Source organism: Ceratotherium simum, chromosome 40, assembly GCF_057802395.1.
Source record: "Ceratotherium simum simum isolate JZ-2026a chromosome 40, ASM5780239v1, whole genome shotgun sequence".
NCBI classification, from domain to species: Eukaryota; Metazoa; Chordata; class Mammalia; order Perissodactyla; family Rhinocerotidae; genus Ceratotherium; species Ceratotherium simum.
In genome coordinates, this window is record NC_141939.1 from 4109608 (window position 1) to 4120719 (window position 11112).

An 11112-nucleotide genomic window follows, 5' to 3' on the forward strand; every position below is an offset into this window, starting at 1 on the left:
GCCTTTTGTTGAACAGAAATGTTTAAATGTGATTAAAATTACCGATTTGTTTCTCAATAATCTCTGCTTTTGATGCTTTAAGTCCTATCATACTCCTAAGTCACAAAATATATTATCTTACATTTCCTTCCATTAGTTTTATAGTTTTTAGGTCTTTGTTCCTTCAGGAGCACAACTTTTTTGTATGCTGTTAGGTAGGGATTCAGTTTTAATTTTTTCCTACACTGAGTCAATGTATCAACACCAAATACTAGACAATCTGGCCTTTCCCCTTTTCATTTACTAAATTCTCAGGTACACACAGGTCTGTCTCTAATGTCTCTACTGTGGTTCATGTTCTGTTTGTTCTCGTTCCAGCACCAAACTGTTCTTAGCTGTTGTATCTTGCTATTTGGTAGGACGTTTTGGCTGCTTCTGGGTCTTTAGTCTTCCAGATAAATTTCAGAGTCAGTGTATTAGTTTCCTAGGGCTGTGTAACAAAATACCACAAACTTGGTGGTTTAAACCAACAGAAATTTATTCTCTCACAGTTCTGGAGGCCAGGAATCCAAAATCAAGGTGTCAGGAGGCCAGACTTCCTCCGAAGGCTCCAAGGAAGAATCTTTCCTTGCGTCTTCCAGCTTTTGGTGGCTGTCAGCAGTCCTTGGCCTTCCTTGGCTGGTAGCTGCCTCACTCCACTCTCCGCCGCCCTCTGCACCTGGCCCTCTTCTAGAGACACCAGCCGTTCGATTCAGGGCCTGTGCTAATCCACCGTGACCTCATCTTAACTAATTACATCTGCAAAGAACTTTTTCCCTAATAAGGTTACATTCTGAGGTTCCAGGTGGACATACATTCTGGGGGGACATTTTTTAACCCACTATAGCTAATTTATCAAGTTTAAAAAAAATTCAACAGGAAGTTGAATTGGGATTGTATTGAATTTATAGATTAATTTGTGAGAATTGATATTTTTATATTATTAAACTACTTCATTCATGAGTATGGATGTCTCCTCATTTTTCAGATCATCCTCATTATACGTCTTCTATTAAAGTTTTAAAGTACTTTCTATACAGAGCTCATGTATTCTTGGTTAATTTCTTGATACTTTATGGTTTTGTAGATATTAAAAATTGTATATTATTTTTTAGTAAAACTTTTAGTTGGCTGTTGCCAGCACAGGTTGATCTCGAATCTAGCAAATTTTTTAATAGTTGCTGAAGATTCTTAATAGTTCTAAAAGTTTTTCTGTTGATTAGGTTTTTCTAGGGAGATATATCATTTACAAATAATGATAGTTTATTCTCTTCTCTTTCAATTCTCACCAATTTATTTCTTTTTCTTAATGCTTTTGGTCAAAATTGTTTCTGACCTTAAAGGAAATCCATGTAAAATTTCTCCATTAAGTATATTATGTGCTGTAGGCATTTTTTTTAAACATTATGCACTTGGGCCGGCCCCATGGCTTAGCGGTTAAGTGCGCGTGCTCTGCTACTGGCAGCCCGGGTTCAGATCCCGGGTGCACACTGACGCACCGCTTCTCCGGCCATGCTGAGGCCACGTCCCACATACAGCAACTAGAAGGATGTGCAACTATGACGTACAACTATCTACTGGGGCTTTGGGGAGAAAAAGGGAAAAAAAGGAGGAGGATTGGCAATAGATGTTAGCTCAGGGCCGGTCTTCCTCAGCAAAAAAAAGAGGAGGATTGGCATGGATGTTAGCTCAGGGCTGATCTTCCTCACAACAAAACAAAACAAAACAACATTATGCACTTTTCTTTATTTCTTTTTTTAAAATTATTTTATTGAGGTCACATTGGTTTATAATATTGTGCAAATTTAAAGTGTACATTATTATGTTTCAGCTTCTGTGTAGACTGCATCACGTTCACCATTAAAAGTCCAGTTTCCCTCCATCACCATACACATGTGCCCCTTTACCCCTTTGATGTCCCCTCCCCCCACCCAGCTCCCTTCCTCTCTGGTGACCACCAATCGGTTCTCTGTATCTGTGTGTTTGTTTATCTTCCACACATGAGTGAAGTCATACAATAATTATCTTTTCTCAGTCTGACTTATTTCGCTTAGCATAATACCCTCAAGGTCTATCCATGTTGTCACAAATGGCACAATTTCATCTTTTTTATGGCTGAGTAGTATTCCATTATATATATATACCACATCTTCTTCACTCATTCATCTGTTGATAGGCACTTGTGTTGCTTCCAAGTCTTGGGCTATTGTGGATAATGCTGCAATGAACATAGGGGTGCATATATCTTTTTGAATTAGTGTTTTCATGTTCTTTGGATGAATACCCAGAAGTGGAATAGCTGGATCAAATGGTATTTCTATTTTTAGTTTTTTGAGAAATCTCCATACTGTTTTCCACAGAGGCTGCACCAGTTTGCATTCCCACCAGCAGTGTATGAGAGTTCCCTTTTCTCCACATCCTCTCCAACACTTGTTATTTCTTGTCTTTTTAATTATAGCCATTCTGACAGGTGTGAGGTGATAGCTCATTGTAGTTTTGATTTGCATTTCCCTAATAATTAGTGATGTTGAACATCTTTTCATGTGCCTGTTGGCCATCTGTATATCCTCTTTGGAAAAATGTTCTTATCTTCTGCCCATTTTTTGATCGGGTGGTTCCCTTTTTTGTTGTCGAGTTGTATGAGTTCCCTACATATTTTGTTGGATATATGACTTGCAAATATTTTCTCCAAGTTGGTGGGGTGTCTTTTCAGTTTGTCGATGGTTTCCTTTGCCATGCAGAAGATTTTTAGTCTGATGTAGTCCCATTTGTTTATTTTTTCTTTTGTTTCCCTTGCCTGAGGAGACATGGTATTCAAAAAGATACTGCTAAGACTAATGTCAAACAGCGTACTACCTATGTTTTCTTCTAGGAATTTTATGATTTCAGGTCTTACATTCAAGTCTTTTGATATTAGTATAATGTATAATAACTTTAGGCAGTTCCTTTCTTACTCCTAGTTTGCTCAAAGTTTTTAATCATAAATTGTGTTGAACTTTATTAATGATTTTTTTCTACCTTAAGATAATCATATCACTTCTACTTTATTTTATTAATGTGGTGAGTTACATGGGTAGATTTTCTGATGTTGAACCATCTTTGTATTTTTGGGACAAACCCTATTGGATTATCATATAACTTTTAAAACATGCACTGTTGAATTCAGTTAGAAAATATTTTATTTTATATTTTTACATTTAAACTTTTAAGGAAATAACCATATAATTTTCTTGTCCTTATTTACTTTTGAAATTGAGATTATATTAGCCTCATAAAATTAACTTGGAAGGTTTGGCTATTTTTCTACTTCCTAGAACACTTTAATAAGGAGATTTTACTGTTTCTTGAAATTTTGGAAGCACTCAACAATAAAATCAACTGGGCCTTTTTTGGAAGGGACATCTTTGTCTAATATTTCTATTTTATTTTATTTATTTATTGGTGAGGAAGATTGGCCCTGAGCTAACATCTGTGCCAATCTTCTTCCATTTTTTGTATGTGGGACGCTGCCACAGCATGGCTTGATGAGGGGTGTATAGGTCTGCTCCTGGGATCTGAACCCGCAAACCCCAGGCCACCCAAGTGAAGGGCATGAACTTAACCACTACGCCACTGGGCCAGCCCCTAATATTTCTATTTTAAAAAGACATTGTTCTATTCAAGTTCTCTGCTTCTTCTTGTATTATTTTTGTCTCTTTATATTTTTTCTAAAATTATATCTATTTTTATCTAGTTTATTAGTGTATATTTATTCATATTAGTCTTTCATTATTTTTCACATTTCTATCGTATGTCTTGTTATTCACCTTTTCTTCCTATATCTAATTTATTTGCATCTTTTGTTTTTCTTGATTAGTCTTACCATGGACATTATTAGTCTTTTCAAAGAATCAGTTTTAAAATTTTTTTTTTCTTTTTGTGAGGAAGATCGGCGCTGAGCTAACATCTGCCAATCCTCGTCTTTTTGCTGAGGAAGACTGGCCGTGGGCTAACATCCGTGCCCATCTTCCTCCACTTTATATGGGACGCTGCCACAGCATGGCCTGACAAGCAGTGCGTCAGTGCGCGCCTGGGATCTGAACCGGTGAACCCCGGGCTGCCGAAGCAGAGCGCGCGCACTTAACCACTATGTCCCCGGGCCAGCCCCAGCTTTAACTTTTTGTTAACCTTTTTCCCTTGGTGTGCTTTGATGCTCTTTCCCAACTTTTGAGCTGAATGTTTAGCTCATTTATTTTTAACCTTTCTCGTTTCCTGATGAATGTGATATAAAGTTACAACTTTCCTTCTATATACAGCTTTAGCTCTGTCCACAAATTCTGAGTAATTGTTTTACCATCATTCAGTTCACTCACTCCTTGATATACTCCGGCATCTTCAGCCAAATCTACATCTCCCACCAATGCTCTGGGGATAGATTTTCTTCTGGAAGACTCTCAAGAAGTGATAAATCCTGCTTCAAAGTAGGTGTGAAGTAACAACAGATGTTGCCTGAGGGAAATCGTATAGAAACCGCGCACAATACAGATGCGTATTTTGTCATTTAGGGTTAAGTATCGTCTCTACTTCGCCACTGAGCTTCTGCCTGGTCTTTGTTCATATTTTATCAGAACTTGATCAAGTTTGGATCTGGAAATTCCTAGAGATAAAGACGTAAAACAAATGGCAAGGACAAGAAAGTGACACATAATGTAGGACATAACAAGGACGTAAAACACATAAAACTATTTTATTCCTAAAATAGTTGTCCTAAAATTCCGCAAGGGTGAAATGAAAGCACTATGGAAAGGGCCTGGCACAGTAGGTGCTGTGCTCCATTTCGTTCCTCCTGTTGGCTCCCAACACAGGATGTCCCCAGCCCACCTGGCCACCGCACCCCCCACCCTGCGCATTCCCTGCCTTCCTCACCCCGCAGGCATGCAAACAAGCTTTTTCCCTTGTTACCTTTCAGAGGCCTGATGCCTCTGATACGGGTTCAGCTGCAGAATTCACGACCAAATCATGCCCCCCCCCCAGATACCCCTCTCCTCCCTTCACTCTTTCCCAGCTTTTGTTGGCATGAATGACCTTAGAACCAGAAAAACCGCAAGAGAGATGCTGACACCAAGGCACTGTCAATTAAATATCTAAGGGAGGTATGATCCTCTAGACAGAAAAATAGAGTTATAAATAAAAAGAATGGCGATCATAGAAGCTAACCACATGGCAGGCATGTACTCAATGTTTCACATGCGTTCAGTGCTCACAGAATCCTGTGAAGGAGGTGTCGGGGGAAGAGGGAGAATCTCCCTCTGTACTTTTCCTTAAGGTTCTTATGGCTGGCCAAATAATTAACAAGACAGGTTAGCAGGAGAAAATAATACCAAGTTTAATAACATGTATACATGGGAGAAACCAGGGACACTGCATTTCTCAACACAATAGCAGAAATTCTCGTCTTAAATACCCTGTTCAGCCAAAGTCAAAGGAGGATGTTGGGGGTGGGGGGAGTCAGTTACAGGAGATTACCACTAAAGCACAATAAACAAGAGTAAGGTTATTATGCAGATTTAAGGCCTCACCTTCCACATTGATAAGCCTCTAGAAATGAGGCCATCCCCCTCTCTTCCCAAAACAGAGAGGGAGATACCTTTACAAATGGAGATTTCCCTTATAAATGTAAATGTTTGTCTGGCAACTCCTTGCAGGGCCATCCAGAGAATGTGGCCAGAGAGACAGAACTTCCGATAAGATGGGCTTGTTGGTGCCTTTCCTATTGTAACATTTATCCTACATTGACTTTACAGCCATCATGATAGATCTCTTCCAGGAAGGAGCCACCATGTCAAATTCTTTAGGCAGTTAGTGTGGGAGGTCAAATGTCCTCAGAGAAAACAATCAAGGTAAAGAGATATATTTTAGGATGGCCAAATCTTGATCTCCCACAGAGGCAATATGATCACCCCCGTTTTAAGATGAGGAAGTGGAGGTGTGGAGAAGGGAAGAGATTTACCTGTTTTCTCATCTGTAAAATGGGGGTGATGATAGGCCCTCCTTCAGAATGATCATATATGTAAATACATCTAAGATGCTTACAACATCCAGTGGGCTGGGGCTGGGGTTGATTTGAAGCATCCTTCTGCACTGTGCCTCTTCCCGTCAACATGATGTTTTGGAGATTTGTCTAGGTGACACTCAGAGCTCTAGCTCCTCCACTGTGTGCCCACACTGAATCCACCCATTCTCCTGTGGATGCACGTTGTGGTAGTAGGTCCTCCTGGGAGCAGATGCCAAGACACAATTAGACATACAAGGCATTTGTTGGGGGGAACGCCTGTGAAGCATAAAGGGGAGTGAGCTGGAGAAGGAGGAGAGACACTTCAGCCGTGATGCAGGTCTGACGCCTTTGAAAGGAGGGGCAAGGAAGAAAGGAACTCTGGTCGGAAGAGTCTGGGACTGCAAGACAGCTCTAAGAAAGGTTTGGCCGGGCGATGAGGCGTCCTCAAGCCAAAGGCACCATTACAAGAGCCCCCCTCTGGCAGGAGTGGGCCTACCCTAGTGCCCCACCATGTCAGTCAAAGGCTGGCAGCAGCCTGTGGGAAGCTGGGCTGCCGGTCACCACAGTCCTCACAGCAGAGGTCTGAGCAGGGTGTTTCTGTGGCAGCCACAGGCATTTCATATTCACCTCGGCTGGTTTAACCCGAGACATAGTGGTGACCGTGGGCCCAGCCTGCTGAGATGCTGCATGGGTGCTGACAGAATCAGATTTCTGGGTCGCATAAATTCCCTGAGGTGTAAAGGCCAGCCTCAGGCCTCTCAGGGGTCAGCCCCCAGTTTATCCCTCTAAGAGGACACATGCGGTCCTGGCAGGTCCTTGTGGCTGGAGGAGCACCTATTTGCTGCACAGGTATGGGGCCTTTGACTACAACGGTCCCCTTCCTCACAAATATTAAAAAAGGATTCTACCTTAGGGTAACCCAAGGGTCTGCTTTTCCCCTTTTAGCAAAGGGTTGTGTCCTCTTCAGTCTCCATTTAGGGAAGGAAAGGGACAGTCTATTCTGTCCAATGTAATACTTGGGTTCTTCCTTTTAGGGGGCTCAGGGCTCTTTGGGTGGTCAACCCCAGGACCACACACACTTTGAGAGGACACATGAGGAACCGAGGTGTATTTGATCATCTCTTCAGCCAGCAGGACCCCAGAAGAGCAGAGGGAGTCTGGAGGGGTCCTAGAGAGGAAGCCAGAAAGATGGTGGGGCCCAGGAGGGAGATTAGGAAGGGCTCTTGCTCTCAGCCCTTCCATCTCAATCACTGTTTGCGTCCAAATTAATCCCTCGTTTTTTTTTGCTATTTTATTGAGGTCACAATAGTTTATAATATTGTGAAATTTCAGTTGTACATTATTATTTGTCAGTCAACATATATATGTGTCCCTTTACCCCTTATGCCCACCCCTAACCCCCTTCCCCTCTGGTGACCACTAATCTGTTCTCTTTGTCCATGTGTTTGTTTATCTTCCACATATGAGTGAGATCATTCAGTGTTTGTCTTTCTCTATCTGGCTTATTTTGCTTAGCATACTACCCTCCAGGTCCATCCATGTTGTTGTAAATGGGACGATTTTGTCTTTTTTATGGCTGAGTAGTATTCCATTGCATATATGTACACCACATCTTCTCTATCCAGTCATCAGTTGAGGGACACTTGGGTTGCTTCCACGTCTTGGCTATTGTGAATAATGCTCAGTGAACTTAGCGGTGCATAAGTCTCTTTGAATTGTTGATTTCAAGTTCTTCAGGTGAATACTCAGTAGCAGGATAGCTGGGTCATGTGATATTTCTATTTTTAATTTTTTGAGAAATCTCTATACTGTCTTCCATAGTGGCTGCACCAGTTTGCATTCCCACCAGCAGTGTACGAGAGTTCCCTTTTTTCCACATCCTCTCCAACATTTATTTTTCGTCTTGGTAATTATAGCCATTCAAACAGGCGTGAGGTGATATCTCATTGTGGTTTTGATTTGCATTTCCGTAATGATTAGTGATGTTGAACATCTTTTCATGTGCCTATTGGCCATCTGTGTATCTTCTTTGGAAAAATGTCTGTTCATAGCCTCTGCCCATTTTTTGATCAGGTTGTTCATTTTTTTGTTGTTAAGTTGTATGAGTCCTTCACATATTTTGGAGATTAACCTCTTGTCGGATATATGATTTGCAAATATTTTCTCCCAGTTGGTGGGTTGTCTTTTCGTTTCGTTCCTGTTTTCCTTTTCCTTGCAGAAGCTCTTTAATCTGATGAAGTTCCATTTGTTTATTTTTTTCTTTTGTTTCCCTTGCCCAAGTAGACATGGTATTCAAAAGATGCTTCTTAGACCGATGTCAAAGAGTTTTTCTCCTATATTTTCTTCTAGGAGTTTTATGGTTTCATGTCTTACCTTCAAGTCTTTAACCCCTTTTGAGTTAATTTTTGTGTATGGTGAAAGATAATGGTCTACTTTCATTCTTTTGCATGTGGCTGTCCAGTTTTCCCAGCACCATTTATTGAAGAGACCTTCCTTTCTCCGTTGTATGTTCCTGGCTCCTTTGTCGAAGATCAGCTATCTGTAGATGTGTGGCTTTATTTCTGGGCTTTCAATTCTGTTCCATTGATCTGTGTGTCTGTTTTTGTGCCAGTACCATGCTGTTTTGATTACTATAGCTTTGTAGCATATTTTCAAGTCAGGGATTGTGATGCCTCCAGCTTTGTTCTTTTTATCGGGATTGCTTTAGCTATTTGGAGTTGTTTGTTGCCTCATATGCATTTTAGGATTCTTTGTTTTATTTCCATGAAGAATGTCGTCGGTATTCTGATTGGGATTGCACTGAATCTGTAGATTGCTTTAGGTAGTATGGACATTTTAACTATGTTTATTCTTCGGATTCATGAGCATGGAATATCTTTCCATTTCTTAATGTCATCATCAATTTCTTTCAATAATGTCTTATAGTTTTCATTGTATAGGTCTTTCACCTTCTTGGTTAAATTTATTCCTAGATATTTTATTCTTTTTGTTACAATTGTAAATGGGATTGTATTCTTGAGTTCTCCTTCTGTTGGTTTGTTATTAGAGTATAGAAATGCAACCGATTTTTGTAAGTTGACTTTATACCCTGCAACTTTGCTATAGTTGTTGATTATTTCTAATAGTTTTCCAATGGATTCTTTAGAGTTATCTATATAAAAAAATCATGTCATCTGCAAACAGTAAGAGTTTCACTTCTTCCTTGCCAATGTGGATTCCTTTTTCTTACCTCATTGCTCTGGCCAAAACCTGGGGTACTGTGTTGAATAAGAGTGCCGAGAGTGGGCACCCTATCTTGTTCCTGTTCTCTGAGGGATGGTTTTCAGTTTGTCCCTGTTGAGCATACTGTTGGCTGTGGGTTTATCGTATATGGCCTTTATTATGTTGAGGTACTTTCCTTCTATATCCATTTTGTTGAGAGTTTTCATCATAAATGGATGTTGGATCTTGTCAAATGCTTTCTCTGCATCTATTGAGATGACCATGTGGTTTTTATTCCTGATTTTGTCAATGTTGTGTATCACATTGATTGATTTGTGGATGTTGAACCATCCCTGCATCTTTGGTATAAATCCCACTTGATCATGGTGTACGATCCTCTTAATGTATTGGCTTGCCAATATTTTGTTGATGATTTTTGCATCTATGTTCATCCGTGATATTGGCCTGTAATTTTCCTTCTTTGTGTTGTCCTTGTCTGGCTTTGGGATCAGTGTGATGTTGGCCTCATAGAATGTGTTAGGAAGTGTTCCGTCTTCTTCAATTTTGGGGAATAGTTTGAGAAGGATAAGTATTAAATCTTCTTTGAATGTTTGGTAGGATTCTCCAGAGACGCCATCTGGTCCTGGACTTTTATTTTGGGGGAGGTTTTTGATTGCTGTTTCAATCTCTTCACTTGTGATTGGTCTTTTCAGATTCTCTATTTCTTCTTGATTCAGTTTTGGGAGGTTGTATGAATTTATCCATTTGTTCTAGATTGTCCAATTTGTTGGGATATAGTTTTTCATAGTATTCTCTTACAATCTTTTGTATTTCTGTGGTATCTGTTGTAAGTTCTGCTCTTTCACTTCTAATTTTATTTATTTGAGCCTTCTCTCTTTTTTTCTTGTTGAGTCTGGCTAAGGGTTTGTCAATTTTGTTTATCTTCTCAAAGAACTATCTCTTAGTTTCATTGATCCTTTCTACTTTTTTTGTTTGTTTGTTTCTATTTCATTTATTTCTGCTCTAATTTTTATTATTTCCCTCCTTCTGCTGGCTTTGGCTTTGTTTGTTCTTTTTCTAGCTCTGTTAGGTGTAATTTAATATTACTTATTTGAGATTTTTCTTATTTGTTAAGGTGGGCCTGTATTGCTATGAATTTCCCTCTGAAGACTGCTTTTGCTGCATCCCATATGAGTTGGTATGGTGTATTTTTCATTTTCATTTGTTTCCAGATATTTTTTGATTTTTCCTTTAATTTCTTCATTGATCCATTGGTTGTTCAGTAGCATGTTGTTTACTCTCCACGTATTTGTCACTTTCCCAGCTTTTTTCTTTAGTTGATTTCTAGTTTCACAGCATTATGGTCAGAAAAGATGCTTAATATGATTTCAATCTTCTTAAGTTTATTGAGGCTTGCCTTGTTTCCCAACATATAGTCTATCTTTGAGAATGTTCCACGTGCACTTGAGAAAAATGTGTATTCTGCTGATTTTGGATGGAGTGTTATATATGTATCTATTAAGTCCATCTGGTCTAGTTTTTCATTTAATTCCACTCTTTCCTTGTTGACTTTCTATCTGGATGATCTACCCATTGATGTAAGTGGGGTGTTGAGGTCCCCTACTATTATTGTGTTGTTGTTAATTTCTCATTTTAGCTCTGTTAATAGTTGCTTTATGTACTTTGGTGCTCCTGAGTTAGGTGCATATATACGTAAAAGTGTTATGTCCTCTTGGTGGAGTGTTCCTTTTATCATTCTATACTGCCCCTCTTTGTCTCTCTTGCCTTTTTTACCTTGAAGTCTACTTTGTCTGATATAAGTATGGCAATACCTGCTTTCTTTTGTTTGCCATTAGCTT